Source organism: Rhipicephalus microplus, chromosome 3 (assembly GCF_043290135.1).
Source record: "Rhipicephalus microplus isolate Deutch F79 chromosome 3, USDA_Rmic, whole genome shotgun sequence".
Classification (NCBI taxonomy): domain Eukaryota; kingdom Metazoa; phylum Arthropoda; class Arachnida; order Ixodida; family Ixodidae; genus Rhipicephalus; species Rhipicephalus microplus.
The window spans coordinates 215916556-215929635 of record NC_134702.1 but is presented as its reverse complement, the minus strand read 5'-3'; positions in this window follow the sequence as shown (position 1 = coordinate 215929635).

Below are 13080 nucleotides of genomic sequence, written 5' to 3'. Positions count from 1 at the left end.
ATTCAACAGTTACCGCGCATTGCCCTTGGCGTACAGCAGGGGGGTGTACAACAGAGATACAAATAGGTCTTTATTTACACAACTTACTTGTTCTACAGAGAGCTTGTTACATTCGGCTACATACTTCGGGAAAAAGAATTCGCAAACATGAACGTCATGAGCCGGTATTCACGAATTTAGTGTTTGAGATCATTACGCATACAAACATATAAACGTATATTTAGGTAATTGTTTGTTTATTCTTATCTTGTTGCTATATATCTGAAAAAAAAACAGTTTTAGCCTTAGCTTTTGTTGTCGCGAAGACAACAATTCTTGATTCAGCTCTTTTTTGATCATTATGTCCGATCTACAGTTTCCTGCCCAGTATTACCTGACTGCTCTGTTTCGGATACCTTCTATTCGAAAATTGAGACTGGCTTCCTAATGGATCCCAGAGTTGGCAGGCGTACTCTAATATTGGTATAACACAGGTAGTATACACATTTCGTTTCAACTCAACTTCGCAACCTGTTGGGTTTTGTTGAACAAAGTTCAGCGCCCCTCCAGCATTACCAACTGTCTCGCTGATGTGCGCATTCCACGAGCAGTCAGCAGAAAACGCGACGCTTAGGTACTTAGAGACTAACATATTGTTGCACTTTTTCGCAATAAAACACATGTTGCACTGTTTGCACCAATCATATATTCTGTTCATATCTCCCTTTAATGCTGTCGCATCTTGATCACAAGATATAACTCGGTACACCACTCAGTAATCTGCGAAAAGTCGCATGGAGGACGTAATATGAAAATTTATATCATTCATGCATATAAAAATAATAACGGTCCTGATATAGAGCCCAGATAAACTCCTTAGGTGACGTTTACGTAACTTAATTTTTAGCCATCAATAACAACTCACTGGCTGCGCTCCGATAAAAAAATGTCAATCCATTTGATAACATCTCTATGTATACCTATTTGCCGTAGCTTGTAAATAGGAAGTGAATGCGTAACCGCATCAAAAGCTTTTCGAATATCTAAAAACAAACAATCTATGTGGCCCTCGGCATCAATTTCACTCCCTGAGTTATGATATTATTCTACAAGCTCTGTAGTGCAGGAGCAACCCTTGCAGAAACTATGCTGTACAGAAATTAGGATACAGTTCTCGGTGAGGTGACTCACGACGGCTGAGGAAGTTATATATTCCAATATTTGCCTACAATACGTGTCAGGGACACGGGCCTATAATTCTCGACATCTTTTTTCGAGCCCCTTTTATGAAAGGGCACAACGTGGGCTATCTTCCAGACGTAAAGCAATTCACTAGCACGAAGCGACTGCGTAAAGATAAGGAAAAGGTAAAGAGAGACGGTCGCAGCGCAGTGCTTTACCACGCGAGGTGAAATACCGTCAAGGCCAACTGCCTTGGTTTCGTCCAATTTCTCTGATAACTCTTTGATATCGTACACGCTGAGTTCTACCTGCATCATGGGCGGCACATTGCTAGCAACTGTCGTTGTAGTGTCGGGTTTCGCTCGAAGAAATAAATACTGAATGAAAGAAGTCATTTAGGTATGTTGCCTTTGCTTCGTCGTTTGTAACGATTTGGTTATTGCAAATGATTTCTGCAATGCCCAGATCACTTGATCCGCACCCCTTCAAATACTTCCAAAAAACCTTAGAATAGGTTTTCACCCTTTAATTAAGTCCCTTGAAATAATTTTTTTTGAGATCTTAGTAGTGAGCTTGAAATCAAGGTTAATTTGTGCCAATCTCTCATAATGAGCTTTATCTCCGTTTTCTTATACTTAGCAAAAATTCATTTCCTTTGTGTATAATTTATATAATGAATAATGTTACCCAAGTTTTTTTTTGTTTTTGAAACTTTGAGAATTATACGTGTGGTATATGTTCATTCACAAGCTCCCCAATTTCACTTTAAACGTATTCCACAGTTCATGAATGTTACAATCGTCCGCTAAACATTCAAACGTTGGTAGGTATTGAAGCAGTTTTCGGTTGATACCTTCATAATTCCTTTTATCATAAAAATATCTTTATATTCTCACAAGAACTGAATCGTTGAATTTTGATTTGGACGGTAATAACAAAAGCCGAATGGTCACTCACAAAATCATGGCATGACTATTATAGAGCTTAATTCATTAGGTGAGCTTGAAAACAACAAATCTAGGATATTACTTCCGCGTGTTGGTTCTCTTACGTATTGTACTAGATCATATGTGTCTACAAGCTTTTTTATTTTAGAGTTCGCAGCACAACTAGCAAGAATGTCACAATAATCGTTATGCCAACGCAAGTCCGGCAGATTGAAATCACCACCGAACATTATCACTTCACTAGACACTTCTGAGATAATTTCACACTAGGCACAGACTGTGCTAGGATCAGAGCTCGGCGCACGGTAAACCGAGCCAACAATCACACTAGAGTTGTTAGGCAACATGATTTTGCACCAGACTGTTTCAATAGCTTTGTGGCAGATATAGAGCACTAGACTGCAGTGCCGTATGAACAAGCAGAAAAACGCCCCCTCCGAGGCTTGGACTAACTTTACGATAAACCGCGTAGTCTTGTGGAAACGCCTCGCTATTTCTAACAGTTCGTTTGAGCCTAGATTCAGTGCCCGTTACAATATCTGCTTCCGCTGATTCTATCAGTCCAGCAAGCTGGTCTACTTTATTTGTTACACTTCTGCAATTAACTACTAAGACAACAATATCTTTGTGTTCTTGAGCTTTACTTTTATAATTGTTCGAGTTTTCGAAAACGGGAGAACCTTTTCTTTTCTTTATCCCAATCAAGCGCTCTACCAATCACGATGGGCTTATTAGAACTCAGTGTAACCTAATTCTTTATAGGCCTTCTTTACTTAAGCATATTGCCATACAGTTTTTTTAATAGCACGCGTTTCAGGTGAGTAGTCCCAGTCGATACCGTACGCGGTCTCTTTAAGTTTCCTGGGGTTCAACACATTGTTTTTTCTTGAAAGATGAAAGACTTACAATGATTGGCTTTTTTGCTTTGCTGTCATAACGTCCCACGCGATGTGCCCTTTCAACAAATTTAAGCAGAATGGCCAGAAAAAATTTACAAATATCACTATTCAGTAGCTCCTATTTGTCCCAATTTTCAAACTAATCATTATTCTTTACACAGTAAAAAGCAGTGTTTCTTTTACGGCTTCAATTTTCTAAATCTACAACCTTCAGTTCTATTTTTTTGCTTCATTTAAGAGGTATTTATTCACATCAGCTTGTTCGGAGACCGATTTCTTGACCTCTTGCAGTTGTCGTTGAGTGTCACCTAAGTTTTGCTCATTTCTATCATTAAAGTATCATGTTTCGTAAGTCTTGCATTGATGGAGTTTAGTTTACTCAAAATGGCAGTTTGGCGATCCTGGGTGTTTTTTAGCAAGATATCTGTGTCACGAGAGCTAGTATGTGGCGCAATGTCGCCCAATAGCAGCAACAACAACAACAACGCAAGATACAGCATTAAGCTTAAAAAAAAATAACAAAATTTTAACCCTCCCATAGACCCGCTTGTAACAAGGCAATGTCACACTTGCTTGAGTGGGTGGTTTCGGCACAACTGGTAGAAATTTACGGGTCGTAAATGAACATTTCGACTAACCTGCACAAGCAGCAAAGCGCGAGTAGCATGTCGGCGAAGGTGCCGGCTCCAAATCCCATGGTGGGAAAGTGTTGCTCACTTAGGTAGCCTTCTTGGTCATCACGTGGTTCATCACGTGGTTCTTAGCCAGCAAAACGTAGTGATAAGATGCTTCCGATGTCGTTTCGATTGTCGTGCGTGGACAGTGGCTGCCCGCTGACATCACCGACTACAGGCGGGAGCCAGGTGATATGCGATGCTGCGCGCATGCCGGTCCAGGAACACAGCGTCACCCCTTCAACTTCATCGAAAGTAGATTCACGGAACAAACCCCAAAACAGCGCAGATACCTGTGCGAGCAGCAACAGCGTAAGTCGCATGTCTGCGAAAGTGCCGGCTTCAAATCCCACGGTGGCAAATTGTTACTCACTTTAGTAGCCTTTTCGTCACCACCTGGTTCATCACATGGTTCCCAGCCAGCAAAATGTGGCGGTACGATGCTTCCGATATCCTATCGTCTGTCATGCGTAGACAGCGGCTCTTCGTTGACGTCACCGACTACCGGCGGGAGCCAGGTGATATTCGATGCTGCGGACAGGCTGGTCCCGGAACACAGCGTCACTCCTGCATATTCATTGAAGGTATATTCATGGAACAAACACCAAAACAACGCAGATACCTGCACTAGCAGCAAAAGTATGAGTAGCATGTCTACAAAGGTGCCGGCTTCAAATTTGATGAGAACTAACAAACAATAATGCCAAAGAGAGTATAGGAGGTGCTGTTAGAAGTAATCGTAATGTAGTTTTTAAGAGAGAAAAGTGTACGAAAAGATAACTGGCCGTGGGCCCAACTTGCGGCCGGGAAGTTATTTTTTGGTCCACTTTTCTTTCTTAACCCTTAAATGATTTCTACGAGCTCTACTCGTCCAGCTCAAACTATTTCCATACTGCTTTGTACGAGTATAACTCGTCCTAACGAATTAGATATTCTCCTTTAGTGTTCATGTGGAGAAGTGCTCATTTACGGCTTACACTGCAAAAATGGCGCCTACTTACGGGCAGAAAAGCTGACATAAAGTCCAGGTAATAAACACACTCGACCCCTTTGCCAACATCATGCATGCAGCTAATGTTTAGCAATAACAAACTTTTCCACATAGCGAATATCATGGAAAGAGCACACATTTATTAATGACGTTTCACTGGATAGTGCAAAAAAAGAAGTACCTCTTCCGTAAAAATACTTAGCCGAAAATAATCACTGCCAATACAGATGACCTCCGATAATTCATACTAATATGGCCGTCGCATAGCATCACTTCACCGGACTAGTACTGCACCACTTTTATTCTACGAAACTGTATTTGTTCCCAAACGCTGCTTTAGGCTGGCGTACATTCTAAAAAATCTCTCAGTTTACACATGATCTTTCTGGTAAATTGTTGCCGGAGGATTGTCGTAAATAAAAAAAAACAGCAGGCTCCATCTTATGGACGCTCTCTAAATTTGTTTTCTATATCGCCATGCACAGCACCCTTTCGTTATTACGTGTGCGTCATCTATGTCGGTTTCTGAAAACGGCAGCTGTGTTATCCTTAAGCTTGAATGACTCTGTGACTCAGAATACAGCATTGCCATTATTTCAAAACAAGAAAAAGTGGTTGTCGCAGAACGGGCTGCCCGTAAATTATTCTGTTATAGAATGAAATCACCGGCTTAAAGAGCTTGTGTCACATTAGTTGAAAAATTTAGACACAACACGAAGCACAAGAAGAGAGCAAAATGACGTTATTTTCCAGTGTTTGGTAGTGCCCACGTGCCTAAAATTTTCTTCTAAGGGTTTTGCCAAATATCCCAGTACAAGCTCTTCAAGGTACTCCTGTAGGATTTTCTATTTCTCTTTACATTTTCGAGCTTACTTGAAGAGGAAAACAGGTGGCTTCGTTTATGGGCTTCTCTGCACTTTATTGAGCTGTCTTGTTTCTTTGTTATATTAAAGGAAACGTTACTGTTCCACAGGTCATAAAGTGCAGTTAGTTCTGGAGGTAACCTAAATTGCGAAAATAACTAAAGCTTTTGCAGAATTGCGGGCAGGTGTGGAACAATAGTACTGTGAAAAAGCTGATGTTTCATAAGGCAGGTATTGCTTCTTATGTTTTGAAAGCAGGGCCTTTAATCATATTTGATGTACAGACTGAAAATCAATGTTCTCTATTTTATGGGTTTTTGTGCATTTGACATAGCTGTTTCCACTTACTCTGTAGTGAGGTCTGCATGCGCTGTGAACACACCACGCATGCTGCTGCAGGCCAAATACATAATAGCTACCCGTTCAACAAAACATGACTTCAAATATTTGAACAAAATAAACAGATCACGTTCACCAACTTCTGACATTTTGAAGGTGCTCAGACTGCCACTTCAGCACTTTGATCACTTCTGAAAGGAATGTAGAAAATAAAAAGTGATGAGAGCATTTTTGTTCATCAACAACACAGACACACTCGTGATTCTTGGCATAAGTATGAGGCCCTTGCTGTGCACATTACCATAATTGCAGAAAGCAGCGGCAGTGTGCTACAGGCATTGCCCGACGGGCTCTGATCACGTCTACAGTGAACAGTATTATTTTCAGAAATGATTGTTGGTCTCATAGAGAGAATATAGCACTTGAAAGACGTGAAACGTCACACGCAAAAGACCACCGTTGTCTGTGTGTATTAAGCGACTGGTACACGAAACAGGCCATTACAGAAAAAAAAAACACGGCCTAACAAGCAGCAGTGGCTAGCGTTTTCTTTCCTTGTGTTTTGTTACTTGTCGCGTTGATTCCGTGTGCACTTGACACATCACGTGCACGAGTTGTTGAATTTTGTGCTTGTATAGCATAGGCAGCTGTCGTGCCGAACAGTAAAGGCTCAGGTACACTTTCGCCTATACCAGTGTATCATACACTTCGTGATGCCGACGGCTGCTCGGTGCCACCACCAGCTTATAAGCACCTTCGCACAAGCGCTGTTTCATAATTGACAGCCGTTGTAATAATTGCTCGCTGTTAATTGCGATGACCAAGGGTTCGTTAACTTGAACTTAAAATCCAAATACACCAGACTCAAGCATTTCCACCTCCATTCAAAATGCACCCGCCGTGGCCAGGATCCCGCGAACATCGGTTCAGCAGCTGAGCACCACAGCCACTAGACCGATGTGGTGAGCGAATTCAGTGGCAGACCGACCACAAGTAGTCGTTCAACATACGACAAACACAAATTGCAGGAAAAGAATCCCACTGTATTTATGTGAAACACGCTTTTTGTTGGTCTTTTCGCAAATCGGGTTCGCAAAAAACAAGAAAAAGCGAGTGAAGGGCGCTTGGTCGATTTCGATCTTTGGATCTTGGGCGCTTCGGAAAAAAACATAAACGCGCGTGTGGACGAATGGCAGACGTAGCAGCACAGGGCGCAGCACGGAAGGGGCACTTTCAACGTACGAACGTGTCACTGAGCGAAGGTTCGACGACGACGAAAGAACAGAAAGCGCGGAATGTGCCCGGCGTCTCGAACGGACACATCAAGTGTTTTTTTGTAGAAAGGCCTGCATGGGGGGCCAGATAGCACTGCGCAGCGCGTAGCGTATATATAACAGTATGTACTGGGCTGCTTACTGTTCAATGAAACATGGAAGCCACGGCGACCACTCGGCACTATTGCTGGCAGAGACACTGAATGCGTCTCAACGGCGGTGGCTGCGCCCTGCTCCTTGAGCGTCTTACCCCGTATTCTAGAACATCCCTTCACTCAAAGCTCCACCTTCACTTGAGAAAGCCGATGCGAACGCTGTCTCTAAGCACGGCGAGTCACTGCATAGTGGCGACAATCTGCTGCGATTCTTAAGTAGCGCAGTGTCCTTTTCAGCCAAGCGGTAGCGCAGCGATCAACTCTGTCAAGTGAAGGGTGGAAGTCGAGTCGAGGAGCGTTCGTGAATACGGGGGTCAGTGCTTTAAAAACCGGTGCATAGCGTCGGGGCCTTCCTCACCCACATTTAGTACATACGTTGTAAATAGAAATGTTTGGTTTCTTTTTGACTGCTCTTTGCCTTGACATTGCCTGGATGCTCCCTGCCCAGCGTTTGCCCTCGCGACACGCTACCCAGGAGACCATTGGGACCTCTCTCTTCGTAACGATAGAGTGATAACACCTGAAACAAGAAACAAACACCCCATAAAAAGAAAAATCAAGCACTTGCCTGAAACATTCGTGATGACAGTATCATTGACTGCGAGCAATGACAAACAATGTGCCGCCATTGTATGGCGGAGCCTCGATGTATCCAATTTTGGGAGCACACAGCCGCTTTCTCCGTGAAGAGGCCTGGCTAACACACAACGCGCGTACGACATCTTTGATCACACCGCACCTCAAAACAGTCACACGCTCAAATTAACCAATAACTACGCGCGAACATGAACCACAAGATATCCAACAATGCCCCACCACCACAGGCGACGAGCCAAAAAAATGACAGCATATCCCGGGAGTGAATGAAGGAGAGTTCATTCATTCGTTCTTGCTTCCATTCGTCCGCGTGTCCATCTGTGTGGCCGTCCATGCGTCCATCCGCCCATCCGTCCGTGCGTCTGTTCGTGCGTCCGCACATCCATCTGTGCGTCCGTGCCTGCGTTCTTCAATGCATCTGTCCTTGCGTCTGTTCCTGCTTCCATCCGTCCGTGCAGCCATCGTGCGTGCGTCCATGCATCTGTATGTGTGTCCGTTCGTCCATCTATTCGACACTTCCATTACCACCATCTCGCATTTTTTTATCATATATTCTCCGTACAGAAGCACCGTCATCCAGCGGACATTCCAAGGATTAAAAGAGAGGTGGCACACGCACACTTTCTTACGGCTTGCGCTTCGTATCTACTTCCCACCTTTAACCACCTCGAGCTCGTGGTATATACTAGTTCACTGTATTCATGGCACTGCGGCTCAACGCTCGCTAAATGGTTCTAAAACCAAGGAGTTTACGCCCAGTGAGTATAACGTAGCAGCATTTTCTTGTCAGATAGTGCTCAATGTACATGCCAATGGCTGCTAATGGGGAATGAGAGACAGGGGAATTCAGCTTTTAGTTTACGCGCACGGTGCGAATTTTTTATTCTTCAACAACGCACAGGAGAAATCCGCCATCGACACCACCTTGCGGGTCATAACCTAAGACTGGTTACACACTAGGACTATAACTACTACGAGGGATGAACGGGTGCCGCTTTAAGGAGCTTCGCCCCCTAAAAGTATAAACGGCGTTGCTTCCACCATCCCGGATGCTAGCGCACTAGATGACAAAATACATCAGCTTGACGTTATTAAATGCGAAGCATTTCTTAGCGAACTTCGCCGACTTTGAGCGTATCTATCTATCTATCTATCTATCTATCTATCTATCTATCTATCTATCTATCTATCTATCTATCTATCTATCTATCTATCTATCTATCTATCTAGCCACCTATGACTTTTAGCTCTCCTGGACGTTTTCATAGTGGTATCAATACCAAACTTGGTGTGGCATAAGGTGACTGTGTGAAGAACGTAATTGACTTGTCATAAAATGAAAATTATGACATGTATGTCATGAATATGATGATTTAAATTTCATATTCTTTTAGCTCTTGCGGTCGTTTCACTCACTTGAGATGTTGCAAAACTGCTATGGTATAACATGATTGCATGCCCTAACATGAAAATTATAATATGCCTGTCATGTAACAACATGACTACATGCCAAGCTCATGATGCGCTGGCGGCCGTTTGGCTAGCTTCACATATACTGGATTTTGTATTACGGGACGTGAGGGGATGACGAAAGTATGATACTGGTGCAAACATGATGAACATGTGATTTGTGTCATGTAATGACATGACTACACGCTACGCTCCCGATGCGCTCAAGGCCATTTCGCTGGCTTCACATTCACCAAACTCGGTATTATATGGCACGAACGGACGGCATAGGTAAATGACACATCGAATCATGGTAATAACGACGTGCGTTTCATGTAACAACATGACTACATGTCACACTCATGATGGGCTCACGGCTGTTTCGCTACCTTCACACATGCTAAATTTGGTATTACATGACGTCAATGGTTGACGAAAGTATGTGACTGGAGCAAACATGATAATCATGAGATGTTTTTGATGTAAGAACGTGACTACTTACCACAGTCAATGCACCAATACATTGCGACGTGATGCAGTGTGCGTGCTCGCCGACGTTCATTTCGTCGCGTCACGCTGGCGTTGCCACGCAAGGTGCTGGCTCTACCGTGTACTCGCAGGCACGTGCCGCGCTGTGTTGCTTTGACGCATGCGCGTTTCAGTGCGTCCGGCGTCCCTCCGTCAAGGAAAGAGGGAGACGCAGTGTTGTGCGGGTAACGCATCAGCGCGAAATGCAGCATGTCGCCTTTCACGCTGGTTGTCTTCGAGCCGCAATGACAGACGTTTGTCGCGCCGGGCGCGCCTGGCGCCAGGTATGGAGTGCTCGCGTTTCGCTAACGTAGCGTCGCTGTGCCCAGCGTGCGCGCGCGTCAACGCTACATAAGAGTAGATTGGGTCCTTCAAGATGCACTCGCGGCCGTTTTGCCAGCTCCACATATAACAAATTTGGTGTTACGGGAAGTCAAGGGATGGCAAAATATATGAACGGTGCAAACATGATAATTCTGACATGCGTGTCATGCAAGAAGATGACAACCTACCACGCTCATAGCGTGCTCGCGGCCGTTTCGCTAGCTCCACATATATAAATTTGGTATCACGTGACGTGAATAGATGACGAAGGTAAACGACTCATCCAAACTTGATAATCACTACACGGAAGACATGTACGGGGTCATTTACCTCCACCTCGCAAAGTTCTGCTGATTTTATTGTGATATATCAACTTTACTCATTCGTGCTTCGCATAACATTGATTGCCACTGTATGTGGGATCCGCCTTTTTTTTGTGTTTACGATATGAGCATAGTAACGGAAAGTTGGAGTGCTCATTTATCGTGTTCCCCGTCGTTTTATCGAAAACACAGCAGAAGATTGTTCTTCTACGTCCACTTCCACGAGTTTTCGAGAAACACAACACAGGCTGTAATTTTCATTGTCGAGAGACAGAGAGAGATAAGTTTATTTACAGAAAGGCAGATAGGTCGGCCTGAGCGATAGCTTGCTCTAGCCTGCTACTCTACACTAGGGGAAGGGAATGGGGAAAAGAAAGAATAATGGATGATGATGGTGAGATAGAGAGGGGAGTATGTAGTGTTCTTTCTAGTTGAGACACAATTTAGAACCGCGCATATAGTCCAGTTGTTTCCAAAAAGGTTATAACTGCTCTTGTGACCGCAGTTTCACTGTTGGTATCTGGCCAAGGGCCCAACACGGTCTCATCAGTTAATGACCTACTGCAATATAGTTCACTAGAAGGAATCAGTGTTTGTCGTTCACGTGCGTATGCTGGGCAGACACAAAATATGTGCTAAAGTGCTTCTGACACACCACAGTGTTTACAATTAGGACTGGTGTCACTGCGACCGATGATATGTGCGTAACGTCTGGTGTACGCTACACCAAGATGAATGCGGTGAATCATACTTGTGAGTTGCTGTTTCAATTTAGGGGACATGCGGAACCTCATTTCCGGGTCCCATTTGTGAAGTCGCTGGTGTCGCCGTTCCAGTTTGGTCCAGTGTTGAAGTGTGTAGCTGCGCATCACGCAACGAAGCAGGGCGTTCGTGTCAGCTAGTGAAACTGCAATGCCTACTTCAGGGGCACTGCTCAAGGCATTTTAGCTTCAATGTCTTCCTCTTCGTTTCTCATTACGCTGCAATGCACGGGAATCCACTGGAAAGTGATAAGAAGGCCATTTGTTGAAGCAACCTGAATAAGTTCTGTGATTTCTATTGCCAAGCTGTAATACGGACCTTGCTTCATGATGCAAATAATTGTTTTCAAAGCGTGTTTGGCATCACAGAAAATTGTCCAGGCTCGAGTTCGCTCTCCGGAAATAAATCTTATTGCCTCCCGTATAGCGGCAAGCTCTGCGGCAGTTGATGTGGTTTTATGGTCCAATTTGAATCGTCGAGCGATATCCATGTCTAGGATGACAAAGGCTGCGGCGAAGGCGCTTAGCGTGGTGTACACGTGCAGAGAATCATCTGTCGGTGTACACGTGCAGAGAATCACTTTACGTTGTATGAATGTGATATAGAGTCAGTTGTCTGAGGCCAACAGAAAAAATCAGCGATTTTTTCGCAATTCCAGGTATCGAAAAACAAACAGGTGGTTTAGGCAGGCCCCATGGAGGCACTGCTGGGGCATTTGGCGGGAAAAACCTTGATGGTATAATATTTTCATGCCGCGATATTACTTTTGAGAACCTGCAATCTCGGTGAGTGGCGGGTAGTACTGACAGTGGGTGCTGTCTGTGTCTGCTCAGCAATCGAAAGTGAACTCTAAGTGGCTCGCAGAGCATGTATACACTGATGGCACAAGCCTGAGCCTCTGCGATACTCCAATTTGTAGAAGTACAGCCCGGTAGACCCAAGCATCTTCGTAAGCATTGAGCTCGAACAATTTTCATGGTCAGTTCCGACGTTGATCCACGGATTTTGTTTACAGTGTATAGTGGAAAGAAAAACAATTTGACTGCGGTGGGCGTCCCGCCATTGTCACTCTTGTGTCGGCAGTCCCTACTCTAGTCAATACCCCGACTACCTTCCTCAACAGATAGGCCTAACACCAACGACGCACACACCAATGATGCACACTGGCTAGCGCTTGTTAAAGACGGTAGTTTTTCTTCGGGGCCTTCGACACCAAACTTTTCGTGTGGAGGGTCCGGAAATTTCGACTACCTGGGGTTCTTTAACATGCCCCCAAATCTGAGCACATGGGCCTACAAATTTTCCGTCTCCATCGGAAATGCAGCCGCCGCAGCCGGGATTTGAACCCGCGACCTGCGGGTCAGCCGCTGGGTACCTTAGCCACTAGACCACCGCGGCGGGGCTGTCTGTCTGTCCTGTCCTGTCCTGTCTGTCTGTCTGTCTGTCCTGTCCTATCCTGTCTGTCTGTCTGCCTGTCCTGTCCTGTCTGTCTGTCTGTCTGTCTGTCTGTCTGTCTCTCTGTCTGTCTGTCCTGTCTGTCTGTCCTGTCTGTCTGTCTGTCTGTCTGTCTGTCTGTTCTTCTGTCGGTCTGTCTGTCTGTACATTTGTCTGTTTTTCTACACTTAACGGTACCCTAAATGGCATCAAAGTGACCAAACGCTACTCCAAACGACCGACTCATCCGCAGCGCCCACCAATATTGCTCAAGGTTCAGCGTTCATACTTGTGCGATTGCGAATTAAAAGTAATTATTGCACATATCTAAGGCACCTAACAACACGTCAATATTTTTCA